The sequence below is a fragment of the Aquila chrysaetos genome, chromosome 21, assembly GCF_900496995.4.
Source record: "Aquila chrysaetos chrysaetos chromosome 21, bAquChr1.4, whole genome shotgun sequence".
Classification (NCBI taxonomy): domain Eukaryota; kingdom Metazoa; phylum Chordata; class Aves; order Accipitriformes; family Accipitridae; genus Aquila; species Aquila chrysaetos.
The window spans coordinates 9,167,271-9,178,084 of record NC_044024.1 but is presented as its reverse complement, the minus strand read 5'-3'; positions in this window follow the sequence as shown (position 1 = coordinate 9,178,084).

Below are 10,814 nucleotides of genomic sequence, written 5' to 3'. Positions count from 1 at the left end.
CAGCAATTACAAAAATTCTAGAGGAAAAAAGGTTCAAAAGGAAAAGACTATGTTCCCAAAGTCGTTGTTCAAGCCTACAAACCTAAGTTAGTAGGTGCAAAGATAAACATTTCAAAGGAGGAAGCAGAAGGGGATTCTGCCTGCTGTGGGGCTGGTGATTTAGATGTTGGAGCTGAAGAAAGCTTACAGGGAACAGAGGGTCATTGTGCCTGGAATGCAAAGGCATTCGCAGCTTCGCGGCGAGAAATGCACGGGAGCCGCCGGGAGCTGAAAGCCACGCGTGGAAACCCAGAAAGGGACCTTGCGAGTGCTGAACTGGGGGGGGGGGGGGGGGAGAAAAATGAGGTTCACTGCGAACCCCCCCCCCCCCCCCCGGTTCAAGCAAAGTCAAAAGGGCAACATTTGGGAAAGGTCTCGAACCTGATGGTTTGAAACAAGGCTTAGGTGAAAAATCACCAAACTTCAGGAGATTAAGTGAAGAGTTGCTCCAGGTAAGAGAAGCAGCTCTTAAATTTAAACAGCAAAGATTTACAACGAGCGAGGTTAAAACAGCAACCCGGGCTCGGAAATAAGGCTCGCACAGAGGAGGTGGAAATGCATCAATAACCGGGGAAATAAGGAGCGAGCTGGAAGCTGTTAAAAGTGAGCTAAATGTTGAAAAGCTCTTGCATGCCTGGAATATTAAAGCTTTAGAAATACTTCAAAAACGTGGTTTGGCCCAACCATTAAGTGATGCACTTGATGACTTCGGGGTAAATATTTTCTAAAACACGCAAGTGGAAGGAATCCCTGTTAGCTCCGGGGGGATGGGGGTGGGTTGAAAATCCGCAGCCGTGCCTGCCGCGGGACTTCGTTTTGTGCCTCCGGCAACCTTTCGGGTGGAAGGAGGTTTCACCGGCACCGGGGCCGAGTCGGGGGCGGGGGGGGGGGGGGGGCAGCCGTTCCCGGGAGGATCTCCCCATCCCTGGCTGCCCGAGCCGGCCGTGCCGCCGCGGAACCCGGCTTAACCACCGAACCGCCGCCCACGGCGGCAGCCCCGCTCGCCCCGAGGAGCGAGACCGCCGGTACCGGAGGGCGGCGGCGGCGCGGCGGGCCGGTAGGGGGTGCTGTGCTCCCGCGGGGAGGGCGCTCGCCGGTGACCGGCGCTGGGCTCCCGGTGGCACACGCTCGGGGGCCGGGGAGGTGACTCGGGAAACGCTCCCGGGTCTGTGCGAAGGGGCTGCGGGAAGGGCTTCAAAGACAAGGGGGACGGCCGCGCCTGCGGGGCACGGCGCGTCCGCCTGCCGCGCCCGTTCGGGTGGCACCGCGAGTCCCCCGGGGCAGCGGCAGGCTTCGCCGGTAACGGAATGGCAACGCCGGCCCCCGAGGCTCCGGTGCGGGGCTCCTCCGCGCCTGGCCTCAGAGCGGAGTTTCTAACCGCAAACACCCCGGGAACTGACAGGCCCCTCCGGTGGACGGTGCGCCTCCAGGTGCCGCGGCAAAGCCACCGGGCGCGGCGGCCGGAGCCTCCGCAAAGCCAGAAGGCGAGGTGTGCGGAGGTGCTGGGGACCCCCTCGGCCCCAGGCGGGGGCTCTCCGCAGGTTTCTGCGAACCGTCTCCCGGCAGGAGCGTGGGCAGAAGCCGCTAGCCTTGCGAGGACGGCTCTGGGGAGTTAGCCGTAGCAGGACAGACCGGGCAGCGGATCGCTTTTGGGCCAGTTCATCTAACCACCCGAAGTTTAGTCACCAAGGAGTCATGCGCCGGGCTTTGCTTTTCCCCCGCCTTGCACTCTGTGAAGGGACGAGTGGTTTAAAGTCCACCAGGGCGCTCCGAGCCTCGGCGATTCATATTTACATGGGGGGCAAAGAGGGGTGGGATGCATTTAAAAATTACTCAGTTCAAAGGTAGTGGCTGGTCTTTGCCTGTCTGTCAGATCTAAGAGGAGTGAGTGGATTTTCATGGAGGAATTTCATGGAAATTAAATCTCTACTGGAGTGATCCATTCAACTCCTAAAGCTTCAGCCCAGTTTTGTATCCTGGATGAATGCCCTGCTGAATAGCTTGGTGGGGATGCAAAAAGCCACCTTAAACTAGGGATTTTTTTCTGCTAAATTGACTTCAAAGTGGTAATTAAACAATAGCTAGCTTTAAAAAAAAATCAAGTTGTAAGAAGCTATAGGACCAAACTACCCTATAAGTAGAGGCTGTATTTTAGGGGAGGGGGGCAGGGGGATGGGATATTCCGACTGGCAAAGCAACTGGGAAGAAGCAAATTGAGAGAATAAAAAATGGATGCAAGAAAGTAAAATGAATTGCACAGATTCAAACTTTCTTTTTTTCCTCACAGCCGTACTACAATCGAGTCTGGAGCTGGGTAAGTGGAGGCAGGAGGAGAGACTGCTGAATCGTTTGGAATATTTTAAGCAGAAGCATCCAGTTCAGAGGCTGAAGCAGCTTTCTCTGGCCTTTGTCCTGTCCTGTGTTTGAGGCTTGTCTTCTCCAGGCTGCTCTGCATAGAGCTGAGCTCTGCACAGCTCAGTATTCATCCCTTCTTTTGTAAAGCAAAACTGCGTTTGTGGCCAAGGGCATCCTCGCTGCCAATCTTCTCCCTCTTCCTCTGCCTCCCAAACCCACAGTCACAACTGCATTCCTGTCTCTCTGTTGACGATTTAGAAGCACGTTTGACTTGAAGTTAAAACAAATGAAAACTAATCTCCTGCCTGACTTCTGTGGTGAATGCCGCCTAATTCTCCCCTCCCCTGCAGTAAAACTCTCTCACTTGCCATTTGCTGATTTCAGTCCTTGGGGTCCCTGCTGCTACATGCAGAATGTTTCCCAGTGTTGCACCTTCTTCCATCATGCCTGTTCTGGAAGGAGAAACCTGAAACTTAATTTTTATTTATTAAGTTTATAACTTAATTTCATTTAAAACCTCTTCGGAGTGATCGGTTTGGGGGCTTTCCTGGGTTGTTTAAATGCTTTTGTGGCTTTATTCCCAGCTATTTTGTTGTGTAGAGGATGTCACCAAATTAGCTTACAGAAAGAAGGTGAGATAAACACAAATTTGGCATGATCACAGTTGCTAGATTTTTACAGTGTTTAAGGTAAGGCTTACTATTTTAAAGTTAAATGTCCAACACTGCACTTAATCTGATTAACACATTTTTTTCATACTCCCAGGGTATTTATGAGAATTCATGCTCAGGTTCAGTCCAGGGAAGCATGGCAGTGTACACTGATCCATGGGTCTTTAAAATACTGTCCATCTCTGACTTGTGTCAAGTGAAACCATGTTAAATGGTACTCAAGATAATGACTTCTTAGTTTTATTAAAGCTTACTGCAGTCCTTAGGCTAGACTATCAAGCTTAAATATTCCCCGTGTCCCACATGTCGTATTGTTAGTGTGATAGTTACTCCTAGAAGAAAGCTCGTAAAATATAATTTGCAGTTGTTACATTGCTTTTCAAATACACTTCAGTTTATTTGCACTGAGAACTGCTTTTCATTTTTTAAACCTGAATTTAATAGGTTACTGATAACTACAGTGTAGCGTTCCTGTGAAGTGATCAGCTAAAAACCGGCAAGAACTGTTTGATGCCCACTGTAAAATCCTGGTGAGTTTTAGCCCACACACAGATACTCTTATTGTTATAAGGCTTTGCTGTACCTCTGTCAGAGGGCTGGTTTCCTGCCAGGCAGTAGTTCATGTGATGATAACTAAATTTTATCCTCTCCAAGATGATACAACAGTATGAAGGCAACACACATTACTGTCTGACAACTCTTTGTACATACTGAAAATGGGAAAGCAGTCTGGACAACACTCACATGCTTCTGTGCTGTCACCCAGGTATTTAATGGCAATCCACAAAGACTACGCAGTAGTGCTAATGTGATTTGCTGGAAAGTCCACAATTTCGGTTCAGAAAACCATAGATGTTGCAATAAAACACAATGGCAGAGCATGTGTTTTGTTTACAGCTTTTCTGCCTAGCTGTTACGAACCATTCAAACAGACAATGTTGCTGGAGTGTAAAGTAATTGAGACCTATGCAGGGTGATTTATATCGGCTGAGCTTGAAGCCAGCAGCGTCTGGGACAAGATCTGGCAACAAGTCAGTCATGTCCCATTGTTGTGTAAGAGATAGTGGCGTGTTGATCACTGATATTTTCTGAATAACCAGTCATCTCACCTTTCGCACGGGGAGAGCTTGGGGCTCTCAGAAAGCTACCTTGTGTGGCCAGGTGGGTTTCCAAGCAACAGACTGTCCTGGGTTGTAAACCAAAATTGTCCTATTGTACTTTAAAAAATGGCCTGAAAAAATGCCTTCCCACAGTTGTGTCAATCCCAGCTACGACTGTGTTGCCAGTGAAAGAGAGTTCCCTCCCTAACCACACATTTGTCATTCCCTGGCTCAGGCAGTAGTGCTGGCCTGAACTCAGTCAGATCAGGTTGCTGATCTGGTTGAAAACTAAAAAATCCCCCCTCACCACCACCCTCCCAGTTAATAAAGATATAGACAATCACGCAACTGCACCTCCTCTGGGAGTCTGAAGGATCTAAATTCTTTGTGGTAAAGGACATAAACTACACATACACAAGAGTCAAGTCCCAAATCATATACAGACTATCTACCTCTTTTGAGGGAACTTGACCATAACTGTGGACTGTTCTCTGAATGTCTTAACTCTGAATGTCATTCTAACGCCCATGTTTTACATAAATTTTGCAGTTTTACTTGCCTAGTGCAGGTATTCCCAGAGGACAGTCTTCAAAGATGTTGTCAGCACTCACAAGCCAGTGTTTTCAGTTACGTTTGACAGTGATTCCTAACATATTAAGAGGTGAACAGTGCTTGTTCATCCAGAAAGTTTAGGAACCGCTGGTCTAAGATATCTTTATTGTCTGACTGGAAAGAACACATTCTGGATAGTTCTAGCACTTCATAAAACACAAGGGTGTATTAAATCCATAGCTGTGAAATCCTTTTCTAGATGGAAAACTGAGGTCTACAATCTGAGACTTGTTTGTTTATTTTTAAGGAAGTGCTGATGGTTTTAAAAATATATTGAATACAAATGAGGAGAAGATGTTTTCCCATAAGCCACAGATGGCTTGAAACAATAGTTCTGACAATAGCTCCAAGAACCGTCCAGTGCTTTCGACTGGTTTAATTCAGAAACTTAAGGATAGTTATTTAAATGACAGTAGCATTAGCTATTTCCATGTTAGTATGTTTTAAGCAGAAAAAAATCTTCTTAAAATACTAGAACCCAAACAGTTCTAATGTCCTTCACTGATCTTTAAATTTATCTTACCTCTAGCCTCAACGGCTTGCATGTTCCAGTTACTGATTGTAACCACAAACATCTGTTTGTATTTAAAACAAGAGTGCAGTCTGAATTAACTACATCATAAATCAAAACAAGTATGATTTGTATTAATCCTCTTCAGATTTGTTTGAAATTGTTCTATTACTTTTGGAAATAAAATCATACAAAACCCAATGTTCTTGATATTAGCAGTGAAGTCCACCTGGTTAAGTCATATGTAGAGCATTCATGTTTAATGAAGTTCTCTCCTTTTCAAAAAGAAGAATCTGAACAATGATTTATTATTTTACATCTCATAAATGCTGTAAAACTCTTACTTCTTGTTGGCATTTTATCTTTGTTACTGTAACATAACTGATTTGTAATGCTCACCTCCTTTTAAGAATCAGTTTGTGAATTCTACCAGAGCAGGACCAACTTAGTTGTTTGTATAATCCTCAACTCCACATCTTACCTAATGCAGGTAAGAAATCTAGTAATTGAGACATAGATTTCTGCCCATACATCCGAAAATGTTATATCTTAAGTACTTGTATAACATAGCAGCTAGAAGCCCTAGAAAATATCAGGATGCTAGTACGCTAGCTGCTGTATAAGCCCATAGAAAGAAACAGCTCCTGCTCATAAGCCTTTGCCATCTATATGGACAAGACAGAGGAAAAAAAAGCAGTGAAATGAAGTGACATTCTTCTTGAAGAGAAGTGACTTATAGCATGAGATCCTGATTATGGGTACAACACATATCACGCAAAACCTCAAGATGTATAATCTTTTTTTTAGTCGCCACAGAAAGACAAACCTGGACTTAGGTCAGGGGAAAGCACCTGTTTATGTATTAACAGAGCCTTTGCCATCGTTCTGTCCCAGAGTAACAGGAGAGCAGTATAAACGTGGCACATAGATATATTGAGGTGACTGAACACTAAAATAGTGTCCTTATGGATACATACCATAGTGCACACTGTACAACTCGTAGAGCCAACACGCTGCTGTACTGGAGCGTTGTCTAAGACAGCGTGCTTTTAACTTAATTAATATGAATTAAGCGAGCAAGGAAGCTCCATATTTTGTAATCCTGGAAGATGAAAGCACTAAATCAGGATTGTGAATGCTGTACCTTACACATATCTTTATGCTAAAATAATCAGTGGTAAAATAATTAAGATTTCAGTCACCATTGGCAACATTTGTTCTTTTGAAGTGGATTTATGGGGGCTTGTTTTATTTCACTTTAAGTTTAAAGCCTGGACCTTCTGTAGCTGCTTTGAGAATGAAAGAATAGAAAATTAACAAACTTGTACAAAACCAGGCAAATGCAATTAAGTATCTAATACATATTGGCTGAGAATTATTCCAGAGCTGAAAATTGAGCTGCTGTTGCACAGTAAAAGCAGAGGAGAGAAAAGACTTCTTTGCCTGTGCTGTTTTGGGGTAGAGCTCAGAGCTTGCTGGACGCAAGTTCCCTTGGCACAGGCCTTTGATGTCCATATTTGACTACCAACTAGGACACACGGTCAACACTACTCATTATCATTTTTAAATTACATTTGAATGGCCATTAATAAAATTATGAGAACTTTTTTCTTTTTTTTTTTTCCTCCTGATAAGCTAAAAATGGGGGTACCTGCAGGATGGCTAAGCAATTTGGTATTCTCCTTTCCCAGGACATTTTCCATTCATTATCAGTTTTCTATTTTATTTATTTTGATTTCTCTCCTGAACCCTTGCAATCAGTTTTCTGTGGATCTCCTTAAAGCAACGTTGGCAGCCCTTGTCTTGAAATCTTACCCTGTGAGCACATTGCCTTTGTACATAAGGTTTAAAGCACTGTCCAAACAGAAGGAATAAGAGGGTTGAGCAAGTAGCTGGGGTCTTGGTTGAGCTGTTTGGCTGTGCCCTTGGAAGTTGCCAGCACTGAAGAGGTGGCGTGGGTCTCACCTTGTTTTATTTCAGTTACATCTTGTACCTAAAACCAGATTGCAGAAAGGGTAAGATTTGACTGACTGCACTTGTTTGGATTGTACTTAAATCATGTAGCAGAAATACAGCAGCTAAAGAAATATTTTTTTAGAGGATTCAACCTGTTTCTAAAATGACTTTTCTTAAATAGCTCCCCCTGGTATATTCTTACAGACCTTATATAATGTTTCGTTTTCATTTTAATCAGGCACTGCTTCGTGGGAAATAAATGAGGTTTTATTTCCCATCATTTTAACTAAAAAAATTAGCTGCACACACTGAAGTCACTGTAAAATGTACTCCACTACAGCTGGGCTATAGAAAATCGAAAAAACTGATCATGTCTTTGATGAAAGATGAATGGTTTCTATATAAGTCTGAGGTCTGTAAAGCAACTGGATTAATGCTGTATCTGTGAACAAATTACAAGCTCTATTTTGTAATTTCAGTCTTTTTAGATTCTTGATTATGACATTTCTTGTTCTCTTGAAATGGAAGAAAGTAAATAATTGAGTTTGTGGGTGATGAGCTTGCCAAACACAAGGCACTGAGAAGTTCTGTAAGCTCCGGTAGTGGTTAATGCCTGCTGGGCTCCTTGCCAACATGGTCAAAATATTTTAGCATAAAGTTAGAATCTCCTTGTGTTGTCATTTGCCCACTGGAATCAATTGGCTAGCCACAACCTGGCATTAGGAATTAAAAACAAATCTGTAATACTGCTGCATGTGACCATTATTCATGGGATCTCTGGCTGTAAAACATGATGATAAAACATGAAGTCAGCTGGATATGCTGTTTCTAAAACTCATTAATTCTTTTGCCTTGCTGAGCCTCTCAATGAAACTAAGTATGTAAGAATTCGGTATTCATGTGAGGTACAGCATCCCTAGAGTGCTCTTAAATGCTGTGCTAGAAGAGAATAAAGCAACTGGCTGTGTTAATTTTATGTTCCTTTAGAAAGGAAGGAAAATACACTAGTGCTTGGAAAATCAGAAATAACATAGGACTAAACATCACTATCTGATAATGCACACAAAATATTGCCTCCGCCCCCATCACGCAATCCACACCTTTGGTTCTCAGCCTTTTACCAGAGCATGAAATCAGTAGGGTCCTCCACAGAAAGCTTTTTCTGCCTAGCTCTGCAGGTGCCGGGGCTATACGGCAACATGCTGCATAGCATATATTTCAACAGGAGCCAAATCAAACAATGATCACAATTATCTTTACTGTTGTGTGTATTTTTAAATGTTACCCTCTAAAGCTCCTTGTGCCAAAGGAGGACAAAAATATTGTCAGAGGCAAACAAAAATAATTGTCTTGGGAAGGAAGTACAATTACTGGAAAAGTTTTTTCAGGCAAAACCCAAAGCAATTGTCTTTGTGGCTTCCCCCCCCAATAGCTGATATCCAATAAACATTCATGGAAAAGTAAAAATCAAAGAACACCAAAGAGAAAGGAGAGGTTTTCCTCAAGACATGCAGTGTTTTCTGGAACTAAATGAAGAGATAACTTTTTATTAATAAAGTGCAAAATAAAAAGAACAAAATAACAAGATGGCAGAATAATTTCTGTAGGGATAGGAGTGTAAATCATCTATGTATTATGACGTAAAATGGCAACATCTTGAATATTTAAATGTGTACCAGCATTTGAGTTTCTTGCTATACTGTAATGCAGATTCGGTCAACACGTTCAGTATGATGACAACTTTGTGGGAAAAAAAGTATAATTTTTGTTACTTTTTGTGTTTCCGGAAAATAGGCAACGTCCTAGAACTTGATTCTTGCCTCACATTTTTCTATTTAGTTATTATGGCAGTTATAGCTATTAGCTTTTTTTCAAACCAAAACTAAGTGTTTTAAAATGTTTTAGCCACAGGAAAAGCGCTTTATCAGTTTGATTTATTCTTACACCAGTAGGATACTCAGCTGCAACTTTTCTCCTAACGCTGAGCACAATATCAGTGTTTTAAAATTATCACTACTCTGTAAATACAACAAATCATAGCAGAGAAAGCAGTTTTGCTGATACAACCATCTGCAATATAGTTTTTCTCAACACAGAGCAGTTACTCCTGTCACAAACGGTGCTTCTCTGTGCTGAAGCACATTGTTGAAGCACATTGTGTGTCTGTGTATACTGTGTATCTGTTAAGCTGCAGTATATGCTTACAGCTCAGATCACTTTTAATTATTGTTGACATTTTTTTCATGTTGTATCAAAGTGACAACCCATTTTCTGTAAGCATTTTGAATTACTTTGCCGCAATCGCTACCAAAAAAAAAAAAAAAATTCTTCAGAGTTCCTCTGTGAATGGATAGACAAAATTCTTTCAATCCATCCTTCCCAAGGATCCTCTGGGAGCAAGATCTTTGTAGACATGAATCCAACTGGAGAAACTAGTATCAAAATGATGCCTTTCTGTAACTGTGCCACATGGTATTAGTAAAAGGTAGGAAGAAAGCATAAGATTAAAGCCACTGTGGAAACAACCAGTGCAGTGACAATTTCCCATGCAATGACAATTCTGTCTTTCAGCTGAGGCTGTGTTTCCAGCATATGGTATCCAGCCAGGATTTGTACTCATCACTTTTGGCTCCAGCAGTTTCTTTTCCTTATCACCCCTTTACCTTAGCTTCTTTCCACACTTGCCTCTCTTACCACATGTTGTCTCTTGCTCTGTTCATTTCTCTTCAGTTCAGTCCTACCTCTAACTTAGCTATCATTCCCCCACCCCTTCTCAAACACAAACACCTGGGAAGCTTGCTTGGCTGTGGCTGTCTTCCGTGGCTTATACCCTTTCCCTCCTCACCGGTCCGTGAACCCTCTGGCTGAGGCCTTGCTCTGCTGCCTCAGCACAACATTTAGCACAACTGGGCCTTATTTTGGTGGTCCAAAGTCCTGCTCTTATAGCTGTGATCAAGGAGCTGTGGCTAGAGCCCTGGTTTCTCTTCCCCTCACAGTGCAAGCCCGAGGACAGTGTGGGCTCCCAGTTGGGCAGCTACAGGAACTGTGACTCCTCCAGCTTCCTCCCCAGACGGCTTGACACACGGCCACGAGCCGCTGCCAGGCAGCACACGCTGTATATGCTTACAGCTCGGATCACTTTTAATTACTGACGCTCTTTTCACCTCGTATCAGGACGTGGCCTCCCCGGCCACCTCCACACCGCCTCAGCCCCGCAGTAACACAGGGCCCTGAGCTATACCAAGCGAGCTTTTGCTGCCTGGGCGAGGTAAGCCAACCTCCCGCCACAGTTGCAAGGGCAGAGGCAGGCCAAGGGCAGGGGTGCCCCGCTCCCCGCTAGCGTCACACTCCGGGCTGGCTGTGGGCTTCCGAGAGCCGGGCCCGGCCCGGCCCGGCGAGGGCGGGCTCCGCCGTGAGGAAGCGCCCTCGCGGCAGCCCCTCAGACCCGCGCGGGCGTGCGCATGCGCCAGCCCTCAGCGCGTTGCCGCAGCGCGGTCGCCCGCCTTGCGGCTCCCCGCGCATGCGCAGACGCCTTGCCGCGCGCCTGCGGGGCACTGCGCCTGCGCGGCC